The sequence below is a fragment of the Theropithecus gelada genome, chromosome X, assembly GCF_003255815.1.
Source record: "Theropithecus gelada isolate Dixy chromosome X, Tgel_1.0, whole genome shotgun sequence".
NCBI lineage: Eukaryota > Metazoa > Chordata > Mammalia > Primates > Cercopithecidae > Theropithecus > Theropithecus gelada.
This window is the reverse complement of record NC_037689.1, coordinates 93,051,975-93,060,516: the sequence shown is the minus strand read 5'-3', so window position 1 is coordinate 93,060,516 and position 8,542 is coordinate 93,051,975. Positions and strand designations below refer to the sequence as shown.

At 37.9% G+C, this 8,542-nt stretch overlaps 1 pseudogene across 1 annotated transcript; it reads left to right on the top strand.

Moving 5' to 3' along the window:
- Positions 1-6,379: 6,379 nt before the first annotated feature.
- Positions 6,380-7,414, top strand: LOC112616585 (annotated as a pseudogene). The gene has a single exon (XR_003117675.1). The product of XR_003117675.1 is annotated as a ras-related protein Rab-5A pseudogene (transcript).
- The last annotated feature ends 1,128 nt before the right edge of the window (positions 7,415-8,542 follow it).

Below are 8,542 nucleotides of genomic sequence, written 5' to 3'. Positions count from 1 at the left end.
CAATTTGCAATTGCAAAAATATGAAACCAGCCCAAATGCCCGTCAGTCAAGGAGTGGATAAAGAAAATGTGATATATGTGTGTGTGTGTATATATATCTCTCTGTGTGTGTATATATGTATGTGTATATCTGTGTGTGTGTGTGTGTGTGTGTGTGTGTGTATCTCATGGAGTACTACTCAGCCATAAACGAATTAATGGCATTCACAGCAACCTGGATGGAATTGGAGACAATTAGTGTAAGTGGAGACCATTAGTATAAGTAAATCAAGAATGGAAAATCAAACATCATATGTTCTCACTCATAATTGGGTGAGCTCTCTTGAAAGTAAGAGAAATAATTCAAATGAGCCTGAGAATAAATGGAAATTTATGGCTTCATATTAATAAACATTCCAAAAGTGAATCTGTGTTCAGGTAATACTGGCTGGGGACTCAGTATTGCAGGGTGATATGACTTGAATGTTTGCTCCCCCTGAAACTCATGTTGAAGCTTAATCCCCAGTGTAACAGTATTAAGAGGAGGGGTGTTTAAGTGGTAATTGGGGCCAGAGGCAGTGGCTCACACTTGTAATCCCAGCACTTTGGGAGGCCAAGGTGGGTGGATCACTTGAGGTCAGAAGTTCAAGATCAGCCTGGCCAACATGGCAAAACCCCATCTCTACTAAAATACAAAAATTAGCCAGGCACGGTAGGTGTGCCTGTAGTCCCAACTACTCAGGAAGCTGAGGCAGGAAAATCACTTGAATCTGGGAGGTGGAGGTTGTAGTGAGCTGAGATCACGTCACTGCACTCCAGCCTGGGTGACACAGCAAGACTCTGTCTCAATAAAAGAAAAAAAAGATGATCAGCTCATGAGAGTTCTGCCCTCATGAATGGGTAAATCTGTTCATGGATTAAGTGACTCATGGGGGTATCATGAGAGTAAGTTTTGTTTTTTTTTTTAATCATGAGAGTGAGTCCATTATGAAAGCCAGTTTTCCTCTTGCTGTTGCCCTCTCACCATATGATGTCTTCCATCATGTTATGATACAGTAAAGGCTCTCACCAGGTATGGCCCCTTGGCCTAGGACTTACCAGCCTCTAGAACTGTAAGAAACAAATTTCTTTTCTTTATCAATTACCTAGTCCGTAGTATTCAGTTATAGCAATAGGAAATGGACTAAGACATAGGGTCATCTGTCTCTGTCTCTGTCATTCTCATATATATAAATATTAGTCAGAGAAATATATATAATATATAGAAATATATACATATACAATTCATATATAGAAATATATACATATACAAAGATGTATAATTTATATATTGAAATATATACATATTTCTCTATCTCTGCCACCATTTTTCAACTCCAATTATCTCTCTTTGGCTTCATTCTTTCCCACTGTAGACAGGTTTTCTGCAAATGACAGGGAATGTGTCCTCAAGCAACTAAGCAACTCCATGTCTCAGAGAAGGAATTTGACTTAGTATGTTTGTAAATCCATCCCTGGACCAATCACTGTAGTTTATAAGATGTGAGTTCCTCCAACCCAAATGTCCATCAATGACAGACTGGATTAAGAAAATGTGGCACATATACACCATGGAATACTATGCAGCCATAAAAAAAGGATGAGTTCATGTCCTTTGTAGGGACATGGATGCAGCTGGAAACCATCATTCTCAGCAAACTATCGCAAGAACAGAAAACCAAACACCACATGTTCTCACTCATAGGTGGGAATTGAACAATGAGAACACTTGAACACAGGAAGGGGAACATCACACACCGGGGCCTACTGGGGGTAGGGGGTGGGGGGAGGGATAGCATTAGGAGGTATACCTAATGTAAATGACGAGTTAATGTGTGCAGCACACCAACATGGCACATGTATACATATGTAACAAACCCTCACGTTGTACACATGTACCCTAGAACTTAAATTATAATAAAAAAGAAAAAAAAGAAATTTAAAATAAAATCACTTTATTTCCCTGCAAAAAAAAAAAATAAAATAAAAGATTAAATTTAGAATAAAAAAAAGATATGAGTTCCTAATGCTTTTCATTCTAGCCACCACTTGGTATTATCAGTCTCTTTGATTTTATCCATTCTAATGGGTTTGCAATGGTATATATATATGTATATGTTTAAATAAGGAAGGGATAGTAAACTTTTTTTGGGATTTCTGTTGCAACTGCCAAAAATGATATATTTGACATATTGGTATGATGTGTTACATTGATAGATTGCCTAGTATTGTAAATTCCTTGCATTTTTAAGGTAAAACTTACTTGATCATGGTGGGTTGTTCTTTTACTATTGAATTTTAATTTCCAGGATTTTATTCAGCATCTTGCATCTCTATTTAGAAGTGAAATTAATATTTTCGAACTATAATAATCACGATTTTTTATGAGGGTTACGCTGACTTTGTAGAATACATTGGGTAGCTATCCTTAAAGGTTCTTAAAAGTTAAAAAACAAACAAACAAAACGAGTCAAATTATCTGACTGTGGGGAATCTTTGGAAATGCTAGATTTAGTCTTAAAGTATTCATATTTAGAATGATGGGGAAACCAAAAGCTGTACTGGTGTTATAAATCTTTCTTCCTGTAGGAGCTTAAATAACATTGTTCAGGTAGGTCTTGGGGAATATAGGCGTAGTCACATTATAGAACGTGAATGGGAAAAACACCACTATATGTACACAGGAGAAAAGAAAAGGAGTAGGAAGGAATGAATTAGGGACTCTGCCTGCGTTTAAAACATTTATAAGATGACAGGCAGCTTTAACATTTTTGAAGTTTCTGTGAACATATGGGCTTTCCTGAAAGCCTACATTTAGGTGTTTAAGATAATATTTACCTATATATCACATTCAATATTGTATAAATTTCCAATACAATCAATATATCTTTGACAAACTTTTAGTATTCTGATAATAAAAAGTAATTAAATCACAGAATTCCTATGAGCTTATGTGTATTTGTTTCAGTAGTAGCTATCAGGAAGGCAGAGTCACAGGTTTGGGAAGAATCAAAGTTGATCATTTGCAAAATCTCTATGGGAAAACTCCTGAGAATTGCAGATTAAAATCCATGTCAGAGCATTGACTTTTCCAGTTATGAAGAAATGAATATGTCAGCATGGTGTGTGCCCTAGCAAGACACATTTCCAGAAGTCATGCATCTCATATTCTCTAGAGAACTCAGTAGGGCAAGATATTCAGGGATGGCAAAAACCTAGTGACCATGGTTTTGGACTGATAGCCCACAGCCTTGCTCCTCACTTCTTTTATCTCTTGGAGTGACTTATTTCCTCCAGTTGCTTTGACCTGCTGTTCTTGCAGCTGCTTCATAGGGAAATGTGGAGGAAAGAGAATAATTGGAAATTGTAGAGTCTTTGGTGGAAAAATATGTCCCTAAGTTGGTATTTTAACTATAGTACTATTATTTCTTGTATTTAATAATCTAAGATTCTGGGATATAGTAACCTTTTGTTTTACTTTATATGTATAAGAAGGTTATAACTGAGGTATGTAGTGAATTACAAGAGATAATTTTTGAATGAATATAAGAATGAATTAAATGTGTTCATAATCTATCAGAATAACCCAATTATATGATTTTAAAGAAAGTCTCCTAAGAAAAATATAAAAATAGCTATTATATAGTCTAGAGATAGCTTTATGGATGTCTTTCCTCTCCTCACTTATATCTTTTACATATTTCTTTTGCATCATGTCTTTACCCCTGCTGTCTCTTTTCTTCGCTTTCACACATATACACACATATACATACACATACATACATGTACATACACATATACATATATACGTGTGTATGTATGTATAATGTATACGTGTGTATATGTACATGTAATTATATATAATAGTAAATATGTATAAAAATTCAATGCCACATGTGTGTTTCATTTAGAATCTGCTCCTTTTTCAGCCCCTGTTATGGTTTGAATGTGTCCCCGCAAAAAATCATGTGTTGGAAACTTAATCCTCAATGCAAGAGTGTGGGAGGAAGGGTCTAATGAGACATGATTAGGCCATAATGGCTGAGGGAATATTAATGCTGCTGTCATGAGAGTGGGTTCACTATAAAAGGGCACATTTGACCCCCTTTTGCTCTCTCCTGCTCTTTGCCCTTCCACCATGGGATGACACAGCGAAGAGGCCCTCACTAGGCGCCAACCCCTCAGTCTTGGTCTTCCCAGCCTCCAGAACTGTAAGCCAATAGATTTCTGCTCATTCTACGTTACCCATTCTGTTGTATTCTGTTCTAGCAGTGCAAAATGGACTAAGATGGCCCTCCTCTCCATTTCTCTCTTTTTATTTTCCATCCCCTTTTAACTTTCTTTTTCCATGTTCCCCCTCCCAAAGTCCACATATCTCTGATTTCTCTCATTCCTTTTCTAAACCAATCATTAGTTCTCTCCTCCTTCACATTTCTCTAATCTCTCCTCGTTTTTTTCTTTCTCCACACTCTTCCATGTTTCTCTGATATTAGAAACATACACACTCTCTCTCTTCTTCTAAGGCTTTCTTCCCTCTCCTTTGTGTTTTTCTCCCTCCTCTTTAGGCTTGAGCTAACATATTTTACTCTCCTGGTATCTCTGCTAGGTTTTTGTCAGTATCATAGTCTTTTTTGGGATTTATTTTTCTTCATTTATCTGTGTCTTCTTCCTTGTTTATCTACTTTTATGGATTTGTATCTTTTTTACTCAGTACCCTTCTGAGTTTCTATCACTTCTTTCCCTGTTTTTCTGAGTTGCCATGCCTTTGGCTGTGTTTCTCCCTTTTCTTCTAATGCATTTCTCTCTCTCCTTGATAAATTTCTCATTCTACAAGTCTGATATGGTTAGGCTTTGTGTCTCCACCCAAATCTCATCTCATCTCGAATTGTAATCCCCATAATCTCCACATGTCAAGGCAGAGAATGATGGGGGCGGTTTCCCCATGCTGTTCTCATGATAGTGAGTGAGTTCTCCTGTAAGGGGCCCTTCCCCCTTCACTCAGCACTTCTTCCTGCTGCCCTGTGAAGAAGGTGTCTTGCTTCCCTTTTGCCTTCTGCCATAATTGTAAGTTTCCCAAGGCTTCCTCAGGCGTGCTGAACTATGAGTCAATTAAACCTCTTTCCTTTATAAATTACCCAGTCTCCGGCAGGTCTTTATACCAGCATGAGAATGGACTAATAGATATACACATCATAAGCCTGCCATATCTCACAGGAAAAATAATGTGCACCTTCAGCACTAGTTTATATCCACACAAGCACATTTATCACAATATATCACTTATTTATTTCTGAATGCTAGGTAGAGTGGTTGCTGCTAAGACAGGGTATAGTGAGGACAATGAGAAAGGGCAAACCTGGATTTGAATCCTACCCGCATCAGTTGGACAAGTTTCTCTTAGCTTCCCTAGGCATGTTTTCCTAACTGATAATTATAAGGTGAACCATATAATTTATTGTCCAAACTGAGGCACTTTTATTGAGGGTGAAAGGGTGGTTCTAAAAACAAAATTAAACAATAGTTGGAAATATTTATGTATCGACCCACAAATTGATTTTGTTTTTTTAATAGACTTATAAAATAGTTTTATGCAAAAACTTTTTAAAACTGAAATCTTCCTAAAGTAAAAATAACATGTTTGTGTATAGTAAAGCAAATTACAAAAAATTTATACTGATTATCTGAACACTAAGACAACATAAGTAGACGAGTTATTGTTTGAGACTTAGTTACATACCTTTTTTGCTTTGCTTATGTGATTAAGCTACAGACGTTGATGTTTTCTGGCTACCCCAGAAGCATATTGGATCTTAATTTGCATAGTACCTTGAATGTGAAGGCCTTAGTGTTGAAGGTGGAAAGGAAGTCAGGGGTTGTATTGTGCTTATATACATATATCCAGTTAATCCTGTTTTTTTCCCAATATGTTACCCACCACCACTCTGGACTGTTCCTAGTGTCTTCCAGTCCATAAGATCCTCTGTCTTACCCTCTTTTAAAAATAAACCTTGAAATGGGAGATGGTTGGTTAATTTTCTGTCCAGAATGAGGGTGGGCATTTGGGGATCTAGAAAGCTGAGTGCTTCTGAGATTTGCAGTTAATCTTCCTTATTTGAGAATCCCCTCCAACACAGTTCTACTTCCAGTGACTATTTAGTGAGGCTTTTGGAGGATTCTGTGAGTCAAATTAGCTTGGTTATTGTCTTCTTCACTACTATATTCACTTTTCTTAGGAACTACTGAGTCATTTTCCATTTTCCATATACTTTTCAGTTTCCAAAATTTTGTCCGTGTCATCTTCTCTCCCATCTTATCCAATTTTGTGTGTCTGTACCTTTAAAACATCCCCTTGGCGCGGGGAGGAGGCAGAGGGAGGAGGAGGAGGAAGAATTCGTCGGAAGCGCTGGCGGCGGCGGCGGCGGCGGAGGGGAAAGGAAAGAGGAAGGCGGAGCGGCGAGAGGCGGAGACGGAGCCGGACAGGGGCGGCACCACGGCACGAGCCCTGCACAGTCCAGTGTGAGGGGAGCGACGCGAAGAGCAGTCGACGGCGCTGCCGCCACCACCACCGCCATAGACACACTCTCATCCTACGGGCTACGCCTGGGCCTTGCTGCCAGGAAGCTTCGGCCCCGCAGCTCGGCTTGCTGCGGTCTTAGGTTTCTTTACCTCCAGAAAGAAGAATATTGACCCCTTGAATTCTGGAAGTTCATTGAAGAATCTGAAATTAGGGACTTATTTCAAATTTGGACATGGCTAATCGAGGTGCAACAAGACCCAACGGGCCAAATACTGGAAATAAAATATGCCAGTTCAAACTAGTACTTCTGGGAGAGTCTGCTGTTGGCAAATCAAGCCTAGTGCTTCGTTTTGTGAAAGGCCAATTTCATGAATTTCAAGAGAGTACCATTGGGGCTGCTTTTCTAACCCAAACTGTATGTCTTGATGACACTACAGTAAAGTTTGAAATACGGGATACAGCTGGTCAAGAATGATACCATAGCCTAGCACCAATGTACTACAGAGGAGCACAAGCAGTCATAGTTGTATATGATATCACAAATGAGGAGTCCTTTGCAAGAGCAAAAAATTGGGTTAAAGAACTTTAGAGGCAAGCAAGTCCTAACACTGTAATAGCTTTAGCAGGAAACAAGGCCAACCTAGCAAATAAAAGAGCAGTAAATTTCCAGGAAGCACAGTCCTTTGCAGATGACAATAGTTCATTATTCATGGAGACATCAGCTAAAACATCAATGGATGTAAATGAAATATTCATGGCAATAGCTAAAAAATTGCCAAAGGATGAACCACAAAATCCAGGAGCAAATTCTGCCAGAGGAAGAGGAGTAGACCTCACCGAACCCACACGACCAACCAGGAGTCAGTGTTGTAGTAACTAAACCTCTAGTTTGAACTAGCTGGAAGAGTCTTCTGCTTCCTAAATGTTAATGACAATGGAATTGGAGCATTTAACCAGCCCAATATGACTTCCAAAAGAAGAGACTTATGATAGAGTCAAGTTTCTAATACACAATTATTTTAAGTGTTTTGAACTTAATTTTTAATAACATGCATGGGTCCTTCTCACTGATGTTTCAACAGTAGGGAAAAAATGAGAACTATGCGGACACTTGTTTTAATGGAAGGTTAGGGGGAATAATTTCTCATCACTAGGAATATAGACAAATGATTGTCTGGACCCACACAGTTAACCAGCCCATTTCTCCACACTGGTACAGTAGTCACCTGTGAAAAAAAATTTGGAACTTACTAATTTGGGCTTTTCAAAAACATCCATTTTTTAGGAGATTCTAAAGTTATTTATGATGCTTAGCCGTAGTATTCAGGCAAATGTTCATTTCTCCTGGTATCTGTATTTAAAATGTACATTTCACATTTTAATAAATTAACCACAAGAAAATAATCACACATATACAAGGTCGGGGGGTGGGGAAGAGTATTAATGGTATCTTAATTATAGCCAGTCCCGTTTTTTTTTAAATGGGGTAAAAATCAAATGCAATCCCATCTTGTTTTAAGAATTTGAGAACTAATAAATGCACCTTAATGGATAGTGTTCCTTTCAAACATGTGAGTTCTTTAACAAAAATGAAATAAACCAGGTGTCTGTGATTTCTGATTAATCACTACTGGCCATTACATAGGTTTTGTTGTTTGGGGCAGCAGTGATTAATCAGAAATCACAGACACCTGGTTTATTTCATTTTTGTTAAAGAACTCACATGTTTGAAAGGAACACTATCCATTAAGGTGCATTTATTAGTTCTCAAATTCTTAAAACAAGATGGGATTGCATTTGATTTTTACCCCATTTAAAAAAAAACGGGACTGGCTATAATTAAGATACCATTAATACTCTTCCCCACCCCCCGACCTTGTATATGTGTGATTATTTTCTTGTGGTTAATTTATTAAAATGTGAAATGTACATTTTAAATACAGATACCAGGAGAAATGAACATTTGCCTGAATACTACGGCTAAGCATCATAAATAACTTTAGAATCT